General features: G+C 42.9%; 1 protein-coding gene across 2 annotated transcripts in view; it reads right to left on the reverse strand.

The window, feature by feature from the left end:
• LOC108301204 (60S ribosomal protein L37-like) overlaps positions 1-11409 on the reverse strand; it is a 69850-nt gene that overhangs the window by 12922 nt on the left and 45519 nt on the right. Inside the window, exon 1 of one of the 2 annotated variants that reach the window (XM_037737028.1) lies at positions 4155-4231. The exons of the other annotated variant lie outside the window; for it this stretch is intronic. The gene's annotated coding sequence lies outside the window, so the exon portion shown is untranslated. Of the gene's footprint in view, positions 1-4154; positions 4232-11409 lie in introns of those variants that run through there. 2 annotated transcript variants of the gene reach the window in all.

The raw sequence follows: 11409 nt of genomic DNA on the forward strand, positions 1-11409 counted from the left end.
AAAAAAAAAAAAAAAAAAAAGCAGCTCTGGTTTCTTTAGGGAGAATAGTAATTAGAACAATTTGAGTTCTAGGTCTAGGTGTACTAATTTGTACTGGAGTATCATGGCTTATAGGTCCTTTCAGAGGACAGACTATCACACTAATGCACACAAACAAATGCACACACATACCCAATTTATAAAAATATGTGCTCATATTGATATTTCCAATTCTGATCCAGCACTGCAGAGTTCATTCTAGCCATCCCTCTTTCCGTATTTGTTTATTTATTTATTTATTTATTTGAGACAGTCTCACTCTGTTGCCCAGGCTGGAGTACAATGGTGTGATCTTGGCTCACTGTAGCCCTCCCAGCTTCAAGTGATTCTCCTGCCTCAGCCTCCTGAGTAGTTGGGATTACAGGTGTCTGCCATCATGCCCCGCTAATTTTTGTATTTTTAGTAGAGATGGGGTTTCACCATGTTGGACAGGCTGGTCTCAAACTCCTGACCTCAGGTGATCCACCGGCCTCAGCCTCCCAAGGTGCTGGGATTACAGGCGTGAGCCACTGCATCTGGACTCTGTGAAGCCACTCTTAACTACTATACTCAACCACGTATAAATGTTCTTTCTTGCTGGGTGCAGTGGCTTATGCCTGAAATCCCAGGTATGGAGGACAAAAATCACACTCCATCTCAAAAAAAAAAAAATTTTAAAAAGTTCCTTTCTTCCCCTCTGATTCACTTCAGTTCAGTCCGCTGTCATCCGTTACCAACCTGGATACACACACTGGTGCTAGGGCCAAAAACACCTGCAGCCACTGATGTATATGTTACATTGCCAGTGCTCACTCAGGTATGCTGCTGCCTGGCTTCTTTTGGGGCCATTATGTTGGCTATTTCCGCCTATGATCCCTTCAATAGCAATTCTAACTGGCAAAGCACTCTTCACCCCAACTCTAATCCACACAGTGACAGTCTGACAGTCATAGCCAATCAGAAAGGGCTGCTTTAGGGCCGGGCGCGGTGGCTCAAGTCTGTAATCCCAGCACTTTGGGAGGCCGAGGCGGGTGGATCACGAGGTCACGAGATCGAGACCATCCTGGTCAACATGGTGAAACCCATCTCTACTAAAAATACAAAAAATTAGCTGGGCATGGTGGCACGTGCCTGTAGTCCCAGCTACTCAGGAGGCTGAGGCAGGAGAATTGCCTGAACCCAGGAGGCGGAGGTTACGGTGAGCCGAGATTGCGCCATTGCACTCCAGCCTGGGTAACAAGAGCGAAACTCCGTCTCAAAAAAAAAAAAAAAAAAGAGCTGCTTTAAAGTCCTGACATTCACAGGATTTTATGGAAATTACTCTTTTAGATTTTACACACCCTTTACTTATTTTAGCTCCTATTTGCTAGGATTCAAACATAAATTTGGTTTATGCCTAGTTTTTCTTCTCTCTCCTAACCCTGTCTTGTGGTCCTCTTCCCGTAAGCTCTTTCTTAATCTTTCATATACATGGAATGTTGGCAGGCAGGTCCTTCAGGCATGTCAGAACACTAGATTGTATCAGCTTTAATTCTCAAAATGCCCCCATGACATTTGTCATTCTCTCTTTTTTCTTTTTTTCTGAGACAGAGCCTTACTTCTGTCACCCAGGTTGGGGTGTAGTGATGCGATCTCGGCTCACTGCCACCTCCACCTCCCGGGTTAAAGCAATTCTCCTGCCTCAGCCTCCCGAGTAGCTGGGACTACAGGTATGTGCCACTATGCCTGGCTAATTTTTTTTTTCGAGACAGAGTTTCACTCTTGATGCCTAGGCTGGAATGCAATGGTACGATCTCGGCTGACCGCAACCTCTGCTTCCTGAATTCAAGCAATTCTTCTGCCTCAGCCTCCTGAGTAGCTGGGAATTACAGGGGCTCAAGCCACCTTGACCAGCTATTTTTTGTATTTTTTGAACAGACAGGGTTTCATCATACAGGCTAGTTTCTTTTTTTTTTTTCTTCTAAAAAAAATTTTTTTTAAATTTTTATTTATTTTATTTTATTTTTTTGACCAGGCTAGTTTCAAACTCCTGACCTCATGATCTACTTGCCTCGGCCTCCCAAAGTGCTGGGATTACAGGTGTGAGCCACTGCGCCTGCCTAATTTTTTTGTATTGTTAGTAGAGACTGGATTTCACCATATACGCCAGGATGGTCTTGAGCTCCTGACCTCATGATCCGCCCACCTCGGCCTCCCAAAGTGCTGGTATTACAGACGTGATCGACGGTACTTGGCCACTGTTATTCTCTTAAATTATTGTACTAATAGTTTAATCCACAAACTGTCTTGAGGACAGAGGACTGTACTACAGCAGCAGCACAGGACTGCAATCTCATTCCAAAGATTTGTCCCAAATAAAAGAACTTCCGATTCTCCTGACTGGTGGAAAGAGAAGGTTGCCTGTAGCTTTCAGTTTGAAGACTGCCCCGAGCCACATTTGGTACCAATGTCCAGGTTGTTGTCTTATGATTGTTCTTTAAACAATCATAAGCAGGATTTAGATGTTAAGTTGTTTTTCCAATGATACTGATACCTAATATTCTCTGATTTTTTTTTTTTTTTTTTTTTGAGATGGAGTCTCACTCTGTGGCCCAGGCTGGAATGCAATGTCGCGATCTCGGCTCAGTGCACCCTCTGCCTCCCAGGTTCAAGCCATTCTCCTGCCTCAGCCTCCTGAGTAGCTGGGATTACAGGCATGTGCCACCACACCCAGCTAATTTTTGTACTTTTAGTAGAGACAGAGTTTCATCATGATGGTGAGGCGGGTCTCGATCTCCTGACCTCATGATCCACTTGCCTCAGCCTTCCAAAGTTCTGGGATTACAGGCGTGAGCCACTGCGCCTGACCTATTCCTTGATTTCTCTTGTTTCTAACTGATGCATCTGAAAGAGGACTGGGCAGGGTTAGCAAAGTAGTCTGTGGCTCTGAGACTGAAGGGTATTAATTTGTTTGTACACAGAATTAGCCCAAGAGTTAATAACCTTGATGTCACTAATACCCTTCCCTATTTATTAAGCTAACTAGTAATGGACTAGTTACATTTAAACATTTTATTACTTAGCAGATACTTAATAATGTACAATTACTTCATTTGAGTTGAGATAAAAAGTTTTTGATTTCATAAAAGATGTACCTGAGAGATTACATGCAAGACAGATAATTCTGAATTAAAGCCAGAGTATATTCAATCTTCAGCATTACAGACATTGAAAATAGGCTGTCTATTCTGGATACTGAAATTGCTTCCTTTACCAAAATAATAAAGTTTAATGAGGAAAGTAGCTTTGTTTTGTTTATAGCTCTACTCTGGAATATATACCTGACAACATAGTAGGTGTTCAATAAATATTTGTTGAACAAATGAAAATGTCTGGTGGTATAACAGAAGAAAATAAAAATTTATTAAACTAAATCCTGAAGGAATTATTGCCCAATTATCAATATTCCAAACAGTGGCAGGAAGTGTAACTGTTAAGGATGCATGTGGAAAATGATTAATACTAATATGTGGCCTGAAGAATCAAACCTCCTCTCCATCTCTGGTAGTTCAAAGGCTGGGGAAGGGGATAAGTTTTGCTAAGAACTGACCAACATGATGAAATCTCATCTCTACTAAAAATACAAAAAACTAGCCAGGTATGGTGGCACACTCCTGTGGTCCCAGCTATTTGGGAGGCTGAGGCAGGAGAGCCGGCTGACCCCAGGAGGTGGAGGCTGCAGTGAGCTGAGATCATGCCAGCTTGGGCAACAGAGCAAGACTGTATCTCAAACAAATAAAAATAAAAGCAGGAGAAAAAGGAAATATGTTTATATATTATAGGGCATTAGGAAAATGTCTATTTTCCTATTTACAGGTTTAGATTCAGTAATCTTAAACTCCAATGATTTCAGAGGACAGGCCATTACTATAAATGGGTGAAGCAATTAGATATAATAGGGTGGAGTAGATTCTGTGGGCTGAATTCACGTCAAAGACAGCTCTCATTTGTGAGCTTTAGTTTAGATTTTACAATTGTCTTTGTGAACTGACATTTGCCCTTGAAAGGTGTGTTTGTATGTGTGCATCTAGGTCGGTGTGTTCCAGCAGTTACTGGCTGGACAATTTTAAGGATAAAGAGGCATAGTTGCCACTCACAGTGGTGAGGAAACAAACACTTGGAGGACCCATGTACTATCAGTGCTCTTCTGTGGCCTGGAACACCAAAAGCCAGGACTAGTTTGCAAGAGTTGTCTGAAGCATTTGGGTTTTTGTTTTTTTTTTTTTTTTGACTGAATAACTCAGACTTGGAGAATGAACCACTGGGAGAAGAAAGAGAGAGTTCCCAGGATGAGACCAACTCTGTGGGTCATGACTGGAGCTTCCAAAGGTAGGAGGATGGCCACAAAGCAAAAGTTAGGAAATGGCAGGGCTGTTAGACCTATGGGTAGAGTAAAAAGAATATAAATTAGGTTTTCTACAAGGCAACCCCCTGGGAAGGGAGTAATAACTTGTTAGGTTTCCTGGGGCAATCAGAAAGGTCATTTAGCAAGACGGCCATTGATACACTAAAACTTGGATGTACAAAAAAAAAACATAACTTGGCCGGGCGCGGTGGCTCATGCCTGTAATCCCAGCACTTTGGGAGGCCGAGGTGGGTGGATCACGAGGTCAAGAGATCGAGACCATCCTGGTCAACATGGTGAAACCCCNGAGGTGGGTGGATCACGAGGTCAAGAGATCGAGACCATCCTGGTCAACATGGTGAAACCCCATCTCTACTAAAACTACAAAAAATTAGCTGGGCATGGTGGTACGTGCCTGTAGTCCCAGCTACTCAGGAGGCTGAGGCGGGAGAATTGCCTGAACCCAGGAGGTGGAGGTTGCGGTGAGCCGAGATCGTGCCATTGCACTCCAGCCTGGGTAATAAGAGCGAAACTCTGTCTCAAAAAATATATATAACTTGATCAATCAGTATGACTAATCTCATTTTGTTTCCCACCACTTGACTTCCTCTTATGGTAGTAGATGCAAAGCAAGGAACTCATTTTGCTGGCCTCCCTTGTAGAGTCTTTTGGGGTAAAAGTTAGCCAGCTTGGTGGCTCACACCGTAATCTCAGCACTTTGGTAGGCCAAGGCAGGCGGATCATGAGGTCAGGAGTTCAAGACCAGCCTGGCCAACATAGTGAAACCCTGTCTCTACTAAAAATACACAAAATTGGGCCGGGCGCTGTGGCTCACACCTGTAATCCTAGCATTTTGGGAGGCTGAGGTGGGTGGATCACCTGAGGTCTGGAGTTCAAGACCAGCCTGGCCATCATGGTGAAACCCTACCTTTAAAAAAAAAAAAAAGAAAGAAAAAAATACAAAAAATTAGCGGGGTATGGTGGTGGGCACCTGTAATGTCAGCTACTCGGGAGGCTGAGGCAGGAGAATTGCTTGAACTTGGGAGGCTAAGGTTATAGAGAGCCGAGATTGTGCCATTGCATTCCAGCCTGGGCAACATAGTGAGACTGTCTTAAAACAAAAGTTCACAAGCTAAAACCACAGTGACATGAGAAATCTGGGAGTGGAATACAAATTTCATTCTTTTTTTTTGAGATGGAGTCTCACTCCATCACCCAAGCTGAAGTGCAGTTGTGCAATCTTGGCTCACTACAACTTCCGCCTCCTGGGTTCAAATGATTCTCCTGCCTCAGCCTCCCGAGTGGCTGGAATTACAGGCAGGTGCCACCACACCTGGCTAATTTTTTGTATTTTTAATAGAGATGGATTTTCACGTTGTTAGCCAGGATGGTCTCGATTTCCTGACCTCATGATCCACCTACCTCAGCTTCCCAAAGTGCTGGGATTACAGGCGCGGCCAGACTTCATTCTTTTTTTTTTTTTTCCAAGGTAACTGACAGACTTCATTCTTAAAGCAGTGTGCCTGTGTGGCCATGAGTCTAAGTTCCCAATGAATAAGATTAAGTGAAAGTATTGATGAGACTTCTAGGAAGAGAGCTTAAATAGAGCTCCTACCTATCAAATGCACTAAAATTGTGCAAATATAGCAGATATTGTGTTGTTTAATTTTCCCTTCTTCCTACAGTGTGATTTATTTAAGTTACTTCGCCCACTCACTAAGTCTATTAGACTTATACTACCATCTTGTGTGGTGGAGCTGAGGAGAATAAGGGGATAAAGAAGTAAAGAAAAATGTGCCTTTCGGCCGGGCATGGTGGCTCATCCCTGTAATCCCAGCACTTTGGGAGGCCAAGGCCGGTGGATCATGAGGTCAGGAGTTTGAGACCAGCCTGGCCAATATGGTGAAACCCCACCTCTAAAAAAATTAAAAATAAATAAATTTTTTAAAAAAGAAAAATGTGCCTTTCCTCACATTTACTCGTATGCTACACCCATCATAGGGAACAATATCCTACAAAAGAAGTGTGTCCATGAGTCTGGGGCAGTGATCTGCAATTAAGTGAGGGAGGACCCATGATGGAGCAGATGATTGGGTGACAGCATATGATGTGTTGGGCACCTGGGAATAGCATGCAATTTCCAAGTAGGGTGATAACTCAGAAGGGACATAAGCCAATACCCCTGCTTTTTTTTCCAACTAGACTAGAGTAAGGAGAGAGACTAATTCTAGCAGTAATCATGATAAGCCCTATTCTTTTAGTGTGCATTAAAACCACGTATGGGGTATGACTGTCATTATGCTGGTAAATGTTACAAGGGATGCAAGATGACTATTTGTTCTTCAACAGCCTTTTCTTAGCCCAAAACAGCTTTGTTTATCATTATTGTTATTTTTTATTTTTTTTCTGAGATAGAGTCTCGCTCTGTCACCCAGGCTGGAGTGCAGTGGTGGCATGATCTCAGCTCACTGCAACCTACTCCTTCCAGATTCAAGTGATTCTCCTGCCTCAGCCTCCAGAGTAGCTGGGATTACAGGTGCATGGCACCACACCTGGTTGATTCTTGTATTTTTAGTAGAGATGAGGTTTCACCATGTTGGCCAGGCTGGTCTTGAACTCTGACCTCAGGTGACCTCCCCCCCACCCCACCTTGGCCTCCCAAAGTGCTGAGATTACAGGCATGAGCCATCGTGTCTGGCCATGTTTATCATTATTGCTAGTAGAGCTTATAAACTATAATTAAAATAATCATAGTTTCCAATTGAAAAATGTCTGAACTTTATGATCTGAGGAATAAAAGACTTATGAGATAAAATATAAAATCTGGACTTTTCCAGATAATTTAGGACATACTATTGTCCCAACCAAAACACATGGCAAACTCATGGGCACGTATTAATAATTACCTTTACACTCTTGAAATTGTAGTTTTGACCTCTCTTAATTTAGAGGTTCATTAATGAAAGATTAAGTTCATGTTTCTATCTCTTGAATAAAGTTCAAAAGTAAGGTTTAAATCAGGGTATAGGTCAGAATAGCTATCCTCTCTTTTTCAGATCTGGGTGGTTTTTATAGCAATCTGTGTAGCAAGATGCATACAGAGCTATGGGAGTGGGAAAATTCCTCCTACTTTTTTCCTTTTGCTTTTTATTTTATTATTTTTTATTATATTTTTTTGAGACAGAGCTTTGCTTTTGTTGCCCAGGTTGGAGTGCAAAGGTGCGATTTTGACTCACTGCAACCTCCACCTCCTGGGTTCAAGCGATTCTCCTGCTTCAGTCTCCTGAGTATCTGGGATTACAGGTACATGCCACCACACCCAGCTAATTTTGTATTTTTAGTAGAGATGGGGTTTCACCATGTTGGTCTGGCTGGTCTCAAACTCCTGACCTCAGGTGATCCACCCACCTTGGCCTCCCAAAGTGCTGGGATTATAGGTGTGAGCCACCGCATGTGGCCTCCTTTTGCTTTTTTTTTTTAGATGAAGTCTCACCCTTGTCAACCAGGCTAGAGTGCAATGGCGCCATCTCAGCTCACTGCAACCTCCTCCTCCTGGGTTCAAGTGATTCTCCTGCTTCAGCCTCCCAAGTAGCTGGGATTACAGGGGCCTGCCACCGCGCCCGGTTAATTTTGTATTTTTAGTAGAGATGGGGTTTCACCATGTTGGCCAGGATAGTCTTGAACTCCTAACCTCAGGTGATCCGCCTGCCTCAGCCTCCCAAAGTTCTGGGATTACAGGCATGAGTGACTGTGTCCAGCTGGAGTGCAATGGCGTGGTCTCAGCTCACTGCAACCTCTGCCTCTGGGTTCAAGCAATTGTTCTGCCTCAGCCTCCCGAGTAGCTGGGACTATAGGTGCGTGCTACCACACTCAGCTAATCTTTGTTTTTTTTTGTTTGTTTTTTGAGATGAAGTTTCACTTTTGTCACCTAGGCTAGAGCGCAATGGCGTGATCTCAGCTCACTGTAACCTCCACCTCAGCTCACTGTAACCTCCGCCTCCGGGTTCAAACGATTCTTCTGGGATTAGGAGCACCCACCACTATGTCTGGCTAATTTTTTGCATTTTTAGTAGAGATGAGGTTTCACCATGTTGGCTAGGCTGATCTCAAACTCCTGACCTCAAGTGATCCGCCCACCTCGGCCTCCCAAACTTCTGGGATTACAAGCGTGAGCCACTGCGCCTGGCCTAATTTTTGTATTTTTAGTAGAGATGGAGTTTCACTATGTTGGCCAGGCTGGTCTCGAGCTCCTGACCTTGTGATCTGCCCACCGTGGGCTCCCAGGGTGCTGGGATTATAGGCGTGAGCCATCACGCCTGGACTCTTTTTGCTTTTTAAACATTATAGATGACTTGGGAGGTTATTTGCCAACTGAAGACCATCCCTTAGGAAATTTGTTCCCAGTTTTCCTAGACCTAGATAGATGCCCAATTGCTTAACATATTATCTTCTGCTTGGTTCTCCTCATATGAACTATCAACTTGCAAAATATTATGAGAAGTGAGACAAACGGTGTCCACGTTCTCCCATGAAGGAGGCTAGCAAAAATAAACTAAGGCACCCTGCTTTAAGGGTAAAGGTCATATTCCACTCTCGAATGTTTCTATTATTTCAGCCTAGTGAACTTTCACCCACAAAAGACTTTCTTTGAACAGTCTGATCAAAAACAAAAACAAGGTCTTTAATTTTTTTTTTTTTTTTTTAGATATTGTTTACTTACAGCTAAACCTTTAGACAGGAGGCCAACTCTCAGTGGTCACTTTCAAATAGGTTTACTTTGGACTGATGAGATTTTTAAAAATTCCACAACTTTCAAATAGGCACATGAATGATGTCAGTATTCTTGACTTTATCTGTTTTTCTGAAGCATTTACTTTCTCTCAGGGAACACCTTAGGGGAGTACTATGGATTTAAAAGAGTAACTTTAATGGGGACTCTGTGTCCAGTCCTTAAGTGAGGAGTGTAGTTGATTGGATGGTGACCAACAGATTTAAGGTGACATTGCTAGTTCTGCAGGTAAGTGGAGGAGAGAGTCGGGTAGGGAAAGTCAGCAAGCCATGTCAAATATGCCTTCACGTTCCTTTATTCACACAGCACCTTCCCCTTGAGGATCATGCATGCCTTTTTACCTACTGCTTTTTCAGTATAAGATCAAGGGTAACGTTAAAGGGGAAAAGCAATTACTGTCTTATAAGTCTCATTCTTGTGTTTTAGGAATTTTCTTCTCCTAGGCTTCCTTGAGAAAGCAAAGTTTGGTGTCCAAGTGGTCCTTCAGTATTTGACGAACATTAAGAGAAGAATAAGAAATTTTTGGACAAAATCAGTTGTAGAACAAAGAGAAGAGCCTTTGCAAAATGATGTTTGAAAATGAACATTTTAACTTGAAACTCCCAGTAAAAATGTCAGATTAATCAATTTCTTATTTATTTATTTATTTTTAATTTTTATATATTTTTTTAAGATGGGGTTTCACCATGTTGGTCAGGCTAGTCTTAAACTCCTGACCTCAGATGATCCGCCCACCTTGGCCTCCAAAGTGCTTGGATTACAGGCGTGAGCCACCACGCCCGGCCAAGATTAATCAATTTCTATAATACCACATTTAGAGGTAAGTAATGTTTCCAGAACTCCCAAGTATTTGGAACAGTCTAGGGCCTAGATACAAACGAGCCATTAAAAAGCACAGGTGGCAGGGCACAATGGCTCACACTTATAATCCCAGCACTTTGGGAGGCCAAAGCAGGCGGCTTTTTTGAGCCCAGGCGTTTGAGACCAGCCTGTGTAACACAGTAAGACCCTATCTCTCAAAAACTAAAAAATAAATTAGCTGGACATAGTGGCATTTGCCAATAGTCCTACCTAAGTGGGAAGCTGAGGTGGAAGGATTGATCGCTGCTTGAGCCTGGGAGGTCAAGACTGTAGCTATTCAGCCCAGACAATAATTCTGGAGGTTATTAACAACAATGACAAAATTCCTACCATTTATTATTTACTGGGTGCTTATTATGGTCTACTAGGCACTATCCTATGTAACAGTACAAATATTATTCCCAATTTACAGTTCAGAAAACCAAGACCCAGGTAAAGTAACTTGCCAAAGGCCACACGTATAGTAATTGACAGAGCCAGCTCAAAACAAGCTGTCATATTTCAAAACTGAATTATTTTGCTTTATTGCCCTAAATTCCAATTCTCATTACTTCCTGATATATTATCAAAAAGGCAAATCGCCAGGTGTGGTGGCTCACGCCTGTAATGCCAGCACTTTGGGAGGCTGAGGTGGGTAGATACCTGAGGTCAGAAGTTCGACAGCAGCCTGGCCAACATGACAAAACCCTGTCTGTACTAAAAATACAAAAATTAGCTGGACGTGGTGGCAAGCACCTGTAATCCCAGCTACTCTGGAGGCTGGAGAATTGCTTGAACCCAGGAGGCAGAGATTGCAGTGAGCCGAGATTGCGACACTGCACTCCAGCTGGGTGACATCTCAAAAAAGCTCCATCTCAAAAAAAAGGCAAATCTATTTTTCATATTCCTTGATAAACAGCATAGGGAACTATACTTAATATGTCTTAGGACATTTTAAATTTAGTATGTATACATTTGTTGGCATTTAAAGAGTAAGCTTCAAATATCTAGAAATTTCACTCACATGGGAAAGAAAACTTAGTGCCTTCATTTATTCATATGTTTGTTCAAAGAAGGTTTGACAGGCTGGGTGTGGTGGCTCATGCCTGTAATCCCAGCACTTTAGGAAGCCAAGGCGGTGGATCACTTGAGGTCAGGAGTTTGAAACCAGCCTGGCCAAAATGGTGAAACCCCATCTTTACTAAAAATACAAAAATTAACTGGGTGTGATGGTGTGTGCCTGTAATCCCAGCTACTCGGGAGGCTGAGACACAAGAATTGCTTGAACCTGGGAGGCAGAGGCTGTAGTGAGCTGAGATTACCCCACTGCACTCCAGCCTGGGCAGCAGAGCAAGACCCTGTCTCAAAAACCAACTAA

This window comes from Cebus imitator, unplaced genomic scaffold, assembly GCF_001604975.1.
Source record: "Cebus imitator isolate Cc_AM_T3 unplaced genomic scaffold, Cebus_imitator-1.0 Scaffold32, whole genome shotgun sequence".
NCBI lineage: Eukaryota > Metazoa > Chordata > Mammalia > Primates > Cebidae > Cebus > Cebus imitator.